This window comes from Marmota marmota, unplaced genomic scaffold (assembly GCF_001458135.2).
Source record: "Marmota marmota marmota unplaced genomic scaffold, marMar, whole genome shotgun sequence".
NCBI classification, from domain to species: domain Eukaryota; kingdom Metazoa; phylum Chordata; class Mammalia; order Rodentia; family Sciuridae; genus Marmota; species Marmota marmota.
The window spans coordinates 183,670-200,862 of record NW_026000244.1 but is presented as its reverse complement, the minus strand read 5'-3'; the positions used below and the strand labels follow the sequence as shown (position 1 = coordinate 200,862).

Here is a 17,193-nt window from a genome sequence, read left to right as displayed (position 1 = left end):
TTAACAAGTCTCTAAGCAAATTAGAAAGAGGCAAACTCAAAATAAATTATAACAAGTGTTGTAGACCAGGGACAGTAGTAAACACCTGTAATCTCAGCTCTGTGATAGTTTGAGAGAGGAAGATTGGGAGTTCAATGGCAGTCTATGCAAACCTGAGGTGCTAAACAACTCAATTAGATAATGTCTCTAAGGAAAATACAAAATAGGGTTTTATCATGTTGTTTTGAGGGCAAGTGACCCTGATGTCAATCTCCAGTTCCCCAAAAATAAGGGCTGTGGGTGTGGCTCAGAGGTTAAGCAAATGATACAAAACACACATACACACACACACACACACAAAAAAAAAAAAAAACCCCAAAGCAGTCTAAGAATTCTACATAATGCCAACCAAATGCTCAATACTATTTCTGCATAAATAAAAAAAGTTATTTTAAAAATTCTGTGTAGTATCCACGGTACATAAATAAGTAAACATATTAAAAAATTAAAAAGTGTTTCCTCATATAAAAATAATACATACTTATATGTTAACACAAATTTAGATGATGAAGCTATACATAACAAAATTGAGAGTACATAAATCAGTCCTCACATTGATGGTCAATTCAAAATATATTTACAGATTTAAATATATTTACAGATCTAAGCCAATCAAATGTTCTTTCACATGAGTATATGAAGGCAATTTTTGAATAGGATATAAAGTTTTGAAACTTAGCCGAGTGTGGTGGCACACACCTGTAATCCAGCAGCTTGGGTAGCTAAGACAGGAAGACCATGAGTTCAAAACCAGCCTCAACAATGGTGAGGCATTAAGCAACTCAGTGGGACCCTGTCTTTAAATAAAATACAAAACAGGGCTGGAGATGTGGTTCAGTGGTAAGAATGTCCCTGAGTTCAATCCTTGGTGCAAAAAAAATTTTTTTCAAACTTTATAAAGATAAGAAATTATATAGGACCTACAATTATCAGTCTTTAGGATAGTATGCTAAGTGAAATGAGTCATTCACAAAAAGACAAATACCATGTGATTCTACTTATGAGTTATCTAATAGAGAAAAACATACAGGCCAAAAAGAATAAAATCACAAATGAAAAGGTGAGAGAAAAATGAGCACTTGTGTGGGGGAGAGATAAATTTTGCTTTTATGTGATTCAAATTTTCTAAGAATATAGTATAAAACAATGTGAATCAATACTACCTAACAGTACATTTAAAATATATAAGACAGTAAGTTATTCTATTTATTTGTTTTTAAGTGTTACCATATATAAAACTCACTGCCTTACATGTGTAACACAAGCCCTGAGCCATTAAGCTATAGCCCCAGCTCTAGAAATCTTTCTTTAAACCACATTTATGAGTTATACTTTTATACTCACTAGGAACAGGCATTTTGAATCACTGCTATTCATTACATGGCAAAAAAAAAAATTCACAGAAAATCTAGGTTAAGCATTCATAAAAAGCTCTGATAAGAAAATCTGAATGAATAAATATTTGAATTATATTACAGAATTTATTCTTTGACTAAAATATTACATTAGTTTAAACTAGAGATATTCAGAAATATGCACAGATTTTTTAGGGAGCCCCCATGATCAACAGATGTCTGAGATTATGTAAATCCTCAGAGGTGTTAGGGAGTATTTTGTTGATTTGAATGTAGGGAGATCACTGGAGAACAACAAGTAGCTTAAGAATTGGGAAGCATGGCAAACATAGGGCAGGATATGTCTTTAATGAATGCAAAAGAAAGAAACCTAAGTTTAGAAACACGATTTCTGTTGGATTTTAGCTTCTTAATATTTTAAAATGAGACTTCCTTGTTGACATTTGGATGTCTTATCTGTATTCTTTGCTTCATGGACTTCTAATAGCATGGATATATGGATACTGTCACTTTTCTCTGCAAATTCCAAGGTTATTGCTATGGGGAAAATAAATGACTAAGGATGACTTAAAGACAGGAAGACGTGCTTGCTGGAAAATGGAGTGCGGTTCATTTTGTTACATTTTTGGTAACTACTTATGTTTCTTAATGCTTACCTCATTAGGAAACAACAAAGAGGAGGTACCATAGAGGATTCTTGACAATTATTTTTCCAATTTTTATTTTTTATCTATGTATGTATATATGTATGTATGTATCTATCTATCTATTGAGAGAACCACTAAAATACTTTGGAAACATTTTCAATCTCCAGATTGTCAACACTACTTTGAAAAGATAGGTTAAACAAATTAAGAAATTAAATATTGGCCATGAATTAATAATTCTGAAGGACATTTATGCTCACCCACAAAGACCAGGTTTCTATAGATCTCTAGCATCACATCTCCATATAAAGTCTGCTGAACCGGGTCCAGACATTTCCATTCCTCTTCAGAGAAATCAATGGCCACATCCCTGAATGTCAATAGTTCCTGAAATAAAAAATAAATCAATAAATATCATGTCAACTATAAGATCATTGACAAAGTTTTTCATTTGACAGAAGTTGTGATGAGAGTTAGAAGAGCAGACTCTCAGTGAAGAAGTGGCCTCTGTCATTCAAAAAGCTTCTTTTTTTGTGGTGCTGGAGATTGAAGCCAGGGCCTTGTGCATGCAAGACAAGCACACTACAAACTGAGCCATATCCCCAGCCCTAATAATTAGTTATAAGCAATGAAATTGGTGAATAAATTTGGTATAATAAAACCCAGAGAGCAACACATGTGAAACAAAACACTGAAGCAAAAAGTAATAAAAAATTCCAACATAATCCTAATGGATAAGTAACAGTTGCAATAAGTTACAGAATATTCAGAAGAAGCATCACAAAACAATTCAATGATATTTTAGATATACATTCCAAAATTATAAGTAATAACAAGACTCATACGACAGTGGTCATTTCTGTGTGTAGAAGACATGAGATCAGTGAGACACAAATTTCCAATGGCCCACATATTTATTTGAATGGTAATCTTTAAAGTTGTCTATATTCTCATTATTTATTTAATCATACCATATAACAAGTATTTTATTAAAAAATATTTTAACTTCTTCAGACCACAACACCACAACTCACTTTCCAAACAATAAAATAAATATTTTAACTAGCAGACTCTTACAAAACACTTAGTACTTGGGCACACTTGAATTATATGGCACAGAGTTATTAAAAATGAAAAAAGCAAATTAAGTGAATAGATTGTTAACCTCACAGTTCCTGACATATCAGATTGAACATTCCCAGATTTGTAGAACTACTCTTACTCTAAAACTGTATCTGCACATGGCTATTTTTGAAGATGCAAATGAGAAAATACTAAGCCAGAAAAGAAAAAAAAATTCTAAAATGTACTTACACCATAAAGAACTCCCTGACAGTGGGAAAGTACTCCCTTTTTCAGGGTCTCAATTTTCACTAGTGAATAAACACATACCTAGAGTTAATTTAAGGTTCTGATCTTTGAGGTCTTCTTTCTGGAACAACCATTTATCTATTTATTTATTTATTTGTTTAATTATTTTAAATTAAGAATTTAACCAGGGTAACTCTACTACTGAGTTATATCAGAATATTTGTTTGTTTGTTTTAAATTTTAAGACAGAGACTTATCAAGTTGCTTAGGACCTTTCTAAATCACTGAGACTAGCCTCAAATTTGCCATCCTCCCACATCACTGGGATTACAAGGTGTATGTCACCACACTTGACTATGCAACTACTTTTGATATTAAATGTGCATATTTGCAAAACAATCAATGTTCCAAAAATAGTTGACCTATAATTCAATTCTGATGCCCTTTAATACAGATAACACAACTTTGGGGTTCACTCCTATAAAATTCACTTTCACAAAGTGCCAGTTGCAAGCCCCAGAATAACATCTGTATTTATGATCAGTTTCCTATAAATTGGGGGGTCTCTATAATTACACACTGAAGTTACATCATCTGATAGAATTACTTCTGAAACAAAAAAAGCACATTTTATTTATGTATACCAGATTTTTATGAAATACATAAATCAGGAAGGTGACAATAGAAAACTTGCATAGAACATAAAAACATCAGAAGATGAGGCACTACATAGGCCATTTTAGAAAATAGCTGGCTGAAGATATTATCTCCAATTTTTGTGTCCCACTATAGCAATAAAAAGCCCCCTTTCTCATTATGAGTTAGAAAATCTTCTCTATGTTAAATATGGTGATTCAGATACTCACTCTGCATATTCCCATTTTTTCCATCAAAAATATTCAGTTGAATGCTTTTACATTCAGTGTTCAGAACAAAATATTTGTGACAAAATGGAGCTTAAGTCTTGCCCCTATAAACCACTGAGCCATCTCATTTGAGACAAAACTAACACACAAATTTTTTTGTTAAAACTCCTAAGTATTGGTTGGCTTCATGGTAAAAGATTCTTTCATTTGAAATTTTGATTTATTTTTGTGATGCTGGGGCATTCTACAACTGAGATGCATCCCTAATACTTGTAATTTATTTTTTTCTTTTGATACAGGTTCTCGCTATGTTGCTCCAGTAAGCTAGAGCTACTGAACTTTCTACCTCAACCTCCATGTAGTTGTGATTACTGGCATGTCCTAATATGCCCAGCAAGATATGAATGTTCTACATTTCTTTGATCCATTCCCCTTTCACCTTTTTATTTGCTTGTTCTTTCTAAAAACAAGCCCTTGACAGTCTAACATTTGAGATGCATCCATATCTTATATTTGATTATTTCCCAGTACTGCAATATATATTTAAGAAAAAAAGCCACTTATTACCCATATCTGAATTTTTCTAATCTGACAGTCTAGAAATAGCTCCACAATGATGAAAATTATAGCCACCAATAGAATTAAGAACTTAACCATTAATGATGTTCTTTTACAGAATGAATAATTGATCTTAGTTTGAAGATAATTTTATTCTTAAATCTGCTTGTATCTTTTCTCTTTGGAAACATTCTTTATGTTTCTAATATTAGTATAAATTACATTTCATAGATAATGAGAATATTAGACTAAAATGAGACATTCTTCTTCCACCATCTTTTTTGCTTAAATATTCAATGACCACCCCAATGTCTTCCAATCTGCATGTAGTGAGTTTTCCCTTGGATACTTCTGAACACACTAGGATTTTTTTCCCTGATTATTTGATATAGATTACTCTCCTTTTAAATTGTGACACTTGATCATCTATCTTTCCTAGATGGGTAAGAGGAAAGAAGATATAGATCATCTTTGCCTTTCTCTTCAGTTGCAGAATCAATGTGGCTGACAAGCAATGTATTTCTGGGCATCTGAACCTAATATTTGAGAAAAATGATATTAATGTTCCAATATATGATCTATTTAGATGAAACATATACAGGATATTTCTGTAGTTCTAGAATAGCCAGCTAGTCCAACAAGGTGCTCCATTCCCCAAACTGCACCAGCCTACTAAAATGCTGAGATTATGGACATACATCTTTACAAGTGGCAGTAGGTATAAGTACTTTTTACAGAGCTTCACATTATAATACTCATTTCCTCTCATGGGAAAGTACACACACACACACACACACACACACACACACAAACAAACACAAACACACACATGCACACACAGGCCCAAATACAAATTTTTAAATTCCATCAAAACTCAGATTTAAAAAAATGAATTAAAATGCTGTTATTTGAAATGTACCACAGGGAAACATCTTTCATATAATGAATTCGCTGAGAAAAGATGGCATTTAGGAAAATCATGCTTACCATACATTTGGAAAAATGCACTAAAAATGTGGGAAATGATAGAGAAACTAAAAAACCCATGGGCCACAGCTACTTCCAAACATGAATTATTTACATCAATCAGAAATCTCATGTCATGACACTATCTTTAACATTCACTCTAAAAGGGTTTGGACAAAAAGGTACAGAGTTAGTTTTAGGCCAGGCTGGGGTCACCAATCTGGCACAGGACAAAAAAGTAGTATCCTGACTATCAATCCCATTATGTGGACTAGAGGTTGTAGAATATTGATCTCTCTCAAATTTGGACTATAGTTAAGAGATTAGAAAGCTGACATCAGCAGAGCCCAGGTATCCACACTCAGTTCTGACTACTATCATCACGCCCCTGTCTTCTGTTTCACAGTGCCCAGTTCTACAGACTTATCATTTCTACAAATTCTCTAGCTCCTAAAGGTCAGAGTGAAAGGGCCTGTGACAGAGCCATCTGGCATCACAAAACCTGAAAATAAACCCAAAGATTTTCCAGAGAGAAAGATAAATGTCTCCCAGATTTTGGAACCTATCCTCTGTTCTTTGTTTGTTTACCCTAATCACTTTTTTTAATCTGAATAGGGGGAAAAAAACCACCAACATAATTTGAGCTCAGCCTGCAGGACCCAAGATTTGACAGGATCTTCATTATATTCCTTTTCAGACATAGCTTTCTATGTGCAAGAAGACCTAGATATAAAAGAGGAAATAAGTATTTAATGTTGAATATAATATTATGCCAATTATCATTGACAATAATATCAATGACAGATTAACAATTGCAAATGATATAGTGAGAATTACTAAACTTTTTTGGTTCCATAGTCTCCATACTTTGGTTTCATGAGGTTTGTTTTTTTTATTTGATTGGTTCTAGAGACACATTCCAGTGATGCATCACTGAGATATATCCCCAGTTGTTTTCGAAATTTATATCTTCTCAAGTTCTTTCTAACTCACTGAGGCAGGCCCAAAGCTGGTGATCTACTTGCTTTAGTCTCCTGTGTCACCAGAATTACAGGTATGCAACAACACACCTAGTTCATTTTTAGGAATTTTTTAAAGTGCAGATAGATTTTGGAAAAAGTAAAAAATCTTATACAGCACCAAAGTTCAATAGACATAAAATGAAAAATATGTAACTAAACTTTTAGAAGTCATAAATAAAGCCAATGAAATAAATCATAATAATTTATAAATAAATTACTATAATGGTTATAATTTGTTATCACAAATAATTTTTAAATGATAATAATTTAAATGTTATTAAAATGTTATTATATAAAAAATTATGATTATATTTTGTAAGAATATTATATTTTTAATCAAATGTATCCAAAATGTTATTGTTCTAATATAGGAACATCAAATACTGTTAGTTAGCTACATTTATTTTTTATTAAACTTTCAAATCTCCTAATACTTCTCAATACATATTGGCCACATTCCAAAAACTCATCACTCACATGTGGCAAATGGTTGCCACATTGCAACTATATATCTGAGGATTCTGATTCCCTGGACTGCATGATATTGAATGACTGAAACCCTCATTTTCAACCAGAGGTGGGAAAACATGTCTTTCTTACCAATATTCCTTCTTTGAAACAAATGAGAAAGAAGTGATTTTTATTATACACTAGAGAGTGCTATGATATTAGAGTGCCCAAAGGCAGGCCATACTTCCCAACTGCTACCTGGCAAGATCAGTTGATCTTCAGATATTAAATAATGAACAAAGGATAATGCAAACCCAGAGGAAATGGTCCTCATATAATCAAATCTGTCTATACCTTGACACCATAATTTTTTTGTGAAGGAAAATATTATTATCTATCTATCTATCTATCTATCTATCTATCTATCTATCTATCTTGTTTGCCTCTGGGCCTTCACCCTAGTGATCTGGCTATGGTTGTCTGGTTCATTCTTTGTAGTAGAATATGCTGTGAGTTAAGGACTAATAACATTTTTATGTCTACATGCATTTCTGCATAGCTCAAAATCATTTAATAGTATTTTCAACATTAAATAAACAAAAATAAAATCACTTTTACTTGCATGCCTTCTTCTATTCAGTTAACTTGAAATCACCATGTATTAATTTTGGCATCCTGTTTGCATTTGATGTATTTGTTGATTAGCTATCAAGTATTACAAACGGCCCCCAAACTGAATCATTAATTCTTAAAATGATAAGTTTAAGAGTAAGCCCTATTTAGACTGGGTTTAGCTGCATTATTCTAATTTCAGCAGAGATCCTTCAAGCATATGCTCTGCTATTTGACATGGTAACATTGTTTTTGGAAGAGAGATGGCTGTCCAATATGGTCTTTTAATTCTCATCCACACGATCTCTTATCCTTCAAAAGCCTAATATGAGCTTCTTCACCTTGATATGGTGGGGTGTACAAAGACAAAAACAGAAAGGATTCAAGACCATTCAAGGCCAAGGCATAATACCCATACATTTTCATAATAACTATATTCTACTGGCTGTAGTATATAAACCACTTTTATTTATGTCATGGCAAACACATTCTGCCTGTCATTAAGAACAGCTATAAAAGAACATTGCCAATGGCCTGGATACAAAAAAATAAATAAATAGATAGATAGATAAATGATTAAAAATAATTTTACAATTTATACCTTTTTTTTTCTTTCAGATGACATTTGTCTGACTACTACAATTCATAAAATTTTACCAAATCACAGAGGCAAATCACGTTTAGACTCAGAATCTCTACTGCCTGCCTCAAATTATCAAAAAATTTGGTAGGCCACAACAATCATGCAATTTTTCTAGGAATTTAAGAAACTGAAGAATGACATCTCTGCAAAAGAAACATAATTCTTTTTAGCTATATATCCCTTCACTACTTTTTACTATTAAAATATTTTTAAGAAAACACTCAAGTGTTTTGTTTTTGTTTTTGTTTTGTTTTATTGCTTGTTTGTTTAAATAGGGAATTATGAGTAAATAGACTCAGGAAATATTTAAAAAATGAAGGCTAAATGATTTTTTAAAAAATTTCTCATCATAGCGTAATAGTAAAAATATGCATAACACACAGTATATCTGCATATTCTTTCATTTATTCATTAATTTATTTTTGGTATTTGTAGTCTACTTATGATTTTGATCTAGACTAAACTTAGACCTTTTTATGAAACAGTTTCTTAATATGAAATGAGAATAAGATAGATATAATGAGAAGACATTTTCTCCACCAGCAGTTTGTCTAAACACCTGAGTAAATAAGAAAATAATCCTTTTATTTTCTTCTCAACATGGCAAATCTGTTTTCCATAAACTGCCAACAGAAAGGCTAAAGTGGACAGATCCACATAGCACAATCAGAAACCACACAGAGTTAATGCATTTTCACCTGTGAACCAATGGTTCCAAGTTTTGGCTAAAGTGGACAGTCACCCGAAGGGCTCTTCAATTTCCAAATTTAAAATTGCATTAAAATGATGAAATCTATATCCCTGGAAAGAAACCCAGGCATCAATGTTTTTTTAAAGATCTGAAAATAGCTGGGGTTGTGGCTCAGTGGTAACATGCTTCCCTAGCATACACGAAGCACTGTGTTCATTCCTCAGCACCATATAAATGTAAAATAAAGATATTGTGTTCACCTAAAACTAAAAAACAAATATTAAAAAAAATATTTGAAAATAAATTATGTTTTGCAAAACCCCAAACCACTGCTTTACATAAACATCTTATGATAAATGAGTTGCAAAGACACATAAGATATGTTAGCCCCTCAGGCTAACCAAATTTGTCATTTAGGATTTTTTTTAACAACTATAAAAAGTACCTGTGATAACAATCTAACAAACAGAAAAATCTTATTTTGAATTAAAGTTCTAGAGATTCTTGTTGATAAGTGATTGGTATTACAGCTTTATGCTTGAGCACATTATGCTTGAGCACATTATGGCAGGAGCACATGGCAACAGAAAAGTAAAATAAGCTCCAGGTGTCGAAAATTCATTTCAAGTACACATTGTACAATGAAATAAACAATTCCCACTATGCCTTACCTTGTAAAGCTTTCACTAAATACAACACCTTGAGGACCAAGCATTTAATACATGGACCATTACAGGATATTTATCCAAACCAGAGCACCTGCACTGTATCATTGATATGCTTTGGATAAAATAATCTTTGATAGTCATTTATGGCCATTCAACTCAGTTAAAAATTTTGAGAATACACCAGGCACTGGGCAGAGCTCTAAGTTCCTTGTTCATGAACAACAGACTTGTAAAAAGAATTAATAATTGGAGAAAGTTAAGCAATGTGTTGTGGTGCATGCCATTAAGCCTGGCAATGAAGGAGTCTGATACAGCTTGATTGCAAGTTCAATGACAGGCCTGGTAATATAGTAAAATTATACATATATATAATGTAGGTTCACCCTACACTAAACCCACTTTGTAGCCAAAGGTTGGGACTCCAGGTTAAACAGTTTGCACACAGNAAAAAAAAAAAAAAAAAAAAAAAATATATATATATATATATATATATATATAAATTTGCATGGTAAATTGATGCTTGCTTCCATCCCCAGCACTGAGAAAAAGAAATAAATGAATAAAAATTAATGTTTACCAAGTTGTGGCTGAAATGAAAAAACTTATGTCCAAATGTTAGAACATAGAATATTAAAATCCAAAGTGAACTAATTTGAGATTTCAACCAAATCACTAATTGTTGCTAGTATTCTGATATACATATTTCACAAACATAATTTTTAAAATTTACATTGAAGTACAATGCACATATAAAAACACACAAAGCATATATGTAAAGGTTCAGAAATTATCCAAAAGTGAACATAGTTTGAATCAGCCCAGACAGACTAAATCATTTTCTCTATCTATGATCCCCAAAAGCATAGAGGTTCTTAACAACTAGCATGGAAAAGCTTCAATATATAAATATAAAATGTATATAAGTAAACATTAAACCAGTTACCCAGATTCAATATCTGCTTATTACATGCCATTTTTATTTTTTCTACACTTCTAACCATACTGCAAAGTAGGCCAACCCCCTCCCCCCTGCTGTATATTTCTTTTCTGGTGAGGTCATATGTACATGTGTTTAATGTCACAGATATTAATTTACAGTTTTGACAAACAGAATGATAAAAACTTTCACTGCTTTTAAGCACTGAATATTTATATCATTCCAAGACAACTATTTTCTTTTACATGCAAATTTTGTTCCTAGAGGGATGGATATTTAGCCATATTTTTATTTTGCCTGACTTTATGCAATATAATTTTAAATGCTATACAGTATCTGTGAGAGTCAATAAGCATATGTGTGTCAGTAATGTGTTTCTTTTTATTGATGACTGCTTTGTATTTTAAGGATGTACTACAAATTGTTCACTTCAATATTCAGGAACATTAGAGTTATTTCCTTTTTTGGACCATTAAGACTACTGGGACCATCAATATTCTTAAACAAATAACTATTCCACTCATCTTATTCTTCCCCAGTATTTCAATGACACAGTATTCCACTTTTATTGGTTGCTTTGAAGATTATAATTTTTATCTTGTCATATTTATTTAATTAGGGTCAATATTATATGAGTTTACTAAATATAAAATAAAAACCATATCAGAGTATTTATTTTCTTGTATCCTTTTTGCAACTACTATAAATATTTATCTACACATTGCAGATTCCCAAATAACTGTATAATTTTTTGTAAAATAATCATATATTATCATAAAACAAAGAGGAAAAAGTAATAATCATAAGATTGCTAATATGCCAGCCATAGTGGTATACACCTATATTTCCAGTAACTTTGGAGGATAAAGCAGGTGGATCAACAAGTACAAATACTTCCTCTGCTACTTAGCAAGGCTCTAAGCCAATCAGCAAAACCTTGTCTCTAATAAAAAAAAAAATTAAAATGGCTGAGGAAATCAGGATGTGGCTAAGTGCTTAAGTGTCCCTAGATTCAAACAATGGTACTATATAACAAATATGTGTGTTTGTGTGCGTGTGTGCGTGTGCACACACGCACACACACACACACACATATATAAAACTTAGGCAGTGTGGTAAAACTTGATAATGATATAGCATGTAATGAATTTAATAGGTAGTACTGAGAAATTATAATGTTATTAGTGACATTTTTGCTACAATATTAGTAAATATGTTGTTTTGGGTAAATTTTCATTCCTATGTGCCACATAATCATAAGTTAAAATTTTCAATGTCATTATTTATAAGCTTGGAAACCATTTAAAAAACAGGATATATTACTTGTTATATTGATTGTTGTACGTTATACAGGATATTTTGCTCTCAGTTTTTTAAAGTTTCAGAAAGTGAATTAAAGAATGATTTTAATGTCATTGAACACTACAAAATAAGGAGTATAGAGATCCCTTAATACCCCAGTGAGAATTCCAAGACCCATTCCAAATGAAAAACAGTTCTATGTGGACATACTGAATTTAAGTATTGACTCTCAATTTATTATCTAAAAATGAAAATACACTTTAGAGAATATTCAAGCAGAAATTCATAACATTAAACACATTCATCAGAAGCCCATGTTGGCTTTTCCATTTCATCAAATTTTTCCTTTTTTTACACATTTCATTTTTGGTGACCTTAAAAATATCTACTTTTCAAGCTCTGTTATTTCTCATTTGGGGAAAGAACAAAATTAAAAAGCAAGAGACAAAAGGAAGCTACATTGTAAATATCTTACTTTGACCATATTAAAAACATTGGTGGGAATCTCACAAAACTACAATTTAGAAACAAAAAACAAGACCACCAAACAGACACAAATACATCCACTCAGCACAAGAAGTGAAAGAAACATGAACCAGCAAATTCCTTGTTCTCAATTAAGTAGAAGATAGAAGCAACAATGAAATCTGACAATCTTCAAAAATAAAAACATGTCTGATCAGGAAATTTTTCAGAATCAGCCCTATAGTTTTGAACATTCCAAGTAATAAATATATTCAAATATATTTTAGAACAAAATATTTTATAAAGAATAAGTAATGAGAAGTCAATTAAAGAATAGAGAGAATACTTCCTGAAGTCAAACCACATAGGTCACATTCTCAATAAGCAGTAGTTAATAAAATAAAATAAAATACTTAAGAATTTGCCTGACCAAGCTGTTGCTATTTGTGACTATACAGTAGGCAGGTTATAATCATATATAATTATAATTATATAACTATAATTTGCAAATATGTACACAACTTAGAAAACCACTATTTATATTTAATACCTACCACATTAGCAGGATTCACTTTGGTCACATATCAATTTAACTTGCAAAAATTCCCTAGAGATTCATATTTCTACTAAAGGCAATAATCACAAATATAGCAGCTTAAAATAATTAAAACTCATTTTTATAATTATGGATGTTTTCATTATCATAACACAGGATTAAAATCAAAGTGTTAGCAAAGCCACACTCCTTTCAGATGCTCTAGAATACAATCATTCTAGCTTTTAGTGGCTACTGGTATATTTTTCTGTGGTTGCAAATGTTTCCCTTCTCCTTGTGGTGATGCAGCCTTCAAAAGCATAAAGATAAACAAACTATCTTTTTATATATAGAACATAGTGTTGTCACAAAAGGTTATGACATTCAAATTGTTTAGAATCTGAAAACCATAGCAAGATAGATGGCAGATCCTTCACTGAGCTTATTCTTATTCTTGCACAGTGTATTTGACAGAATTACACAAAAGAAAATTTCATGCACAGTGGATGAAGAAAGAGAGGGGACACTGAGCCAGCAGAATAAAGCTAGATAGGTTCACATTCCACAAAAGTGAGAGAGATGGATAAAAAAGAATGGTATTATACACTGTCTCAAAATGAAGAGCAGAGGACAGAACTATGTGCACAGTGCAGGTCTTATTTTTCTTTTTTCTTTGAAGGCTAGAAATTCTCCCAATCCCATGGATTTTTGGATTATTCCAATGAATAATCTATTCACACTTTCTGTCTGTTCTTGATCAGCCTCTTGCAATAAATGTGCATGGTACTTATTTGAAAACTGGGAAGGGCAAAACTACATACATTAGTTATCTCTGTTACTCAAATTTTAAGACATTTTCCTTTATACTTCTATGGGTTTATATATCTGAAGATCATTTTTACATTTTTTTTAGGTCAAAGAACACCCAGTCATCAAAACTAAAACATAAAGTGGGAGTAAATACTTGCAGAGTACATATGTAGCAAAAAGTTGATATGACAGAATGAATGACATGGTTATATTTGTGAGGGAAAAAAAGACATACCAAAAAAATTAAAGCAGTGTCAAAAATATTCTAAATGCACTTAACAAAGAAGGAAATATTCAACTGTTACATGAATATACAAAAAGGAGTGTAAATAACTACTAATAAAACAAGTTAATAATAAAGCCAATTCACTATTTGATACTCACCAAGAAGGAAAACATGAATAAAAAGGCAAAAGATCAAATAAGACTAAAATTACAAACATGTTAATTGATTAGAATTGTCATCTTCTGTTTGCCATGCCAAATTTTAGAGCCAGGTTGAAAATTTATTTGGTACTATCTACATAAATGTGGTACTATCTACATAGGCATAACTTATAAGTCATCAATTCTACTTTTTCACACCAAAATATTCTTAGAATGTTACAACAGAGAGCTGCACCACTGCTTTCACCACCAAAGTAGACCGCATCTTTCACCATCTTCCACTGTCCATGTCCCTTAAGTCAGGGCCCTACTAACCAAGTCTCCCATACACCTATGCCCATCCATATAACAATGTCAGAGAATAGCATAGAGAATGTGGCATAGTTGAAAATCAAGGATCTGAAGGAGGAGACAGTGGAAGAAAAGGCAAACTGTACAGAGCAGAAAAAAATGGTTGTGAAAGACTAGGTGAATGGATCTTAGGAGGAAGAAGAAACTGCTGAGGATGAATTAGATGAGAAAAAAGTGTATCCCAAGAGAGGGAAAACAGGTAATATTGTGACAGAATAATTTTATGCCAGTGGCTTCTTATACAAAAATTCCTAAAAACCAAGATGTAGTTGTATAATGGTTTAATAAAACAAGTATGCCACACACCTGGCTCCCTGTTCATAGAGCTCTACCAGAGATGTAACACTCTTTCTTTTCTCTCAAGCCTTGAAATTTCTTTCTCTCAGACACTGCTCATCAAACATAAATTTGCTGTTGCTACACTTCCTGACCTGTTCTATCTGAGCTCCCTCAGATTTTCTCTAGTAACACATACCTACTTTTTTTTTCTTCAATCTATCCCACCAATCTTTATACCCAGGTAACCTCTCATAACTGAACTCTTAATGCTACAACCCTGACATTTTGAGCTATACCTCTTTATTCTGACTCCTGGATCACCCTCAAATTTGCTCCACCAACAAAATATCAAGCATGATTGGTGTCTGATTTGGTTTCCTATATAATGAGTTACATATTCTACCCATTTTTGTATGTATGTATGAATAAATAAATAAATAAATGGTCCCACTTCTGTTTTTTGTTTTGTTGTAACAAAGAATAATACTTTAAAACTAGTTAAAACAAAACCTCCAGGGAGACCAGAGGGTATGGTGAAAGCAAGAAGACATGAAACTATTCTCTGTAGCACCATTAATATTCCATTTCTTAATAAAAATAGTAGTTATGTAGTATGTTCCCTTTGTAAAACTTAGTTGATCTGTATAAGTTTGATAGTGGTCCAGTATTTGCCTTGTTAAATAAGATCAAATTCATTTCATGAAAGGTGGTAGGAAAGAGCATAAAAAGAGACTTTAAAAGAGTAGTAGAAAATACCTTGGGGTAATGGATAAATTAATTGATTATTAAACTGGTTTTATGAATGTGTTTGTATACCAAAAGATTAATGTATACACCTTAAATATGTACAATAATTAGGGCTAGGGATATAGCTTAGTTCGAAGAGCTCTTGCCTCATATGCACAATGCCCTGGGTTCAATCCCCAGAAGGACAGAAAAAAAAATATGTATAGTAACTATATCAATAAACCTGAAAAAGTTGTCTTAAGTTGAATTTAAAAACAAATCACACTAGGGCTGGTGTTGTGGCTCAGTGGTAGAGCACTTGCCTAGCACATGTAAGGTCCTGGGTTCAATTCTCAGCATCATGTAAAAATAAATAAAATAAAGGTATTGTGTCCAACCAAAACTAAAAAAAAAAATTAAAATAATACTATTATTAAGTGACAAATATAAAATTACTAATGAAGAATATATATGTATTTATAACTACATCTTCAAAACTCCCTCAATTTGAAGCCTCCAGCAGATCTTAATTCATAATGATAACATTTCATTTTGAGAGTTATGTCTCCTCTGACCTTGGGGAGTCAAAAAGCCTAGACAAGAGGTGTGGAATATACATTTTAATCTATGTTTCTTCCCCAAACCAATTAGAGGAGTGGCACTGCCCTCAGAAAGAGAAAGAAGACCAAACGTGAAAGGGCCTAAAAGAAGATGATTGTTTCCCACCTGATGCTGGATGCAGATTTTTCCCAGATGTCAGATAGCATAAAAAGGAAGAGAGTTTCAGGAGTTGGAGGTCCCATTTCGGTATATCTTTACACAGCCTTGACTTTAGAACTTAAATCCATTAAAGACAAACATCTTATTTTGCAAATTTGCCTTTGATCTAATGCTTAGGCTGTGATATCTGTTTCTTCACTTGATATGAGGTACTATTAAAGTTTTAGCACTAATCTGATGTACACATGTCTGCATAAATTAACATAATCTCAATAACGCTCCGGAATTAAGTTAGAAGAAAATCTGTACCAATAAGACAACTGCGATTTTTCCAGAGAATTTTATCACAATATGTGACAGAATCCTGGTTTCCACTTATATAATTGGTGAATGACTTCTTCTAGATAGAGCTTATTAAATCATTATTGGGCTGGTTTATCAATTCATTCTGGACTTGTCTAGATTTCTGAGGAGGAAGGTGTTAGCTGATGACTTCTGAACTTCAGAGAGTTAGCTATCATCCTTCACATGTAGCACCTTGATTCTCTGCTTTGATAACTCTCTCTCTAATGTGGGCTCATTATTTTGGACACAGCAGGGTTTGGAAAGCAAAAGCAAAAAAAGCAAAAAAAAAGAAGGTCTTTTGAATGTAACAGAGTATGCACTTTCATTGTTTCAGATTCCTATGAGCCATACAAAATAAAGAAATGCCAGGTGTGGTTGTGCACGCCTGTAATCCAAGAGGCTAAGGACACTAAGGCAGAAGGATCTGAGTTAAAAACCGGCCTCAGCAATGCTGAAGCACTAATCAGGAATGTATGTATATTGCTTCAGGTATATATATATATATATA

The 17,193-nt window shown here is 32.4% G+C and overlaps 1 long non-coding RNA gene across 1 annotated transcript in view; it reads right to left on the bottom strand.

The window, feature by feature from the left end:
* Nucleotides 1-964: 964 nt before the first annotated feature.
* The window catches only part of LOC125614063, a 55,141-nt gene continuing 38,912 nt past the window's right edge, over nt 965-17,193 (bottom strand). Inside the window, exons 2-3 of the long non-coding RNA XR_007344708.1 lie at nt 6,373-6,465; nt 965-2,428 (exon numbers count right to left, since the gene is read on the bottom strand). This is a non-coding gene — a long non-coding RNA (uncharacterized LOC125614063). The remainder of the gene's footprint in view (nt 2,429-6,372; nt 6,466-17,193) is intronic.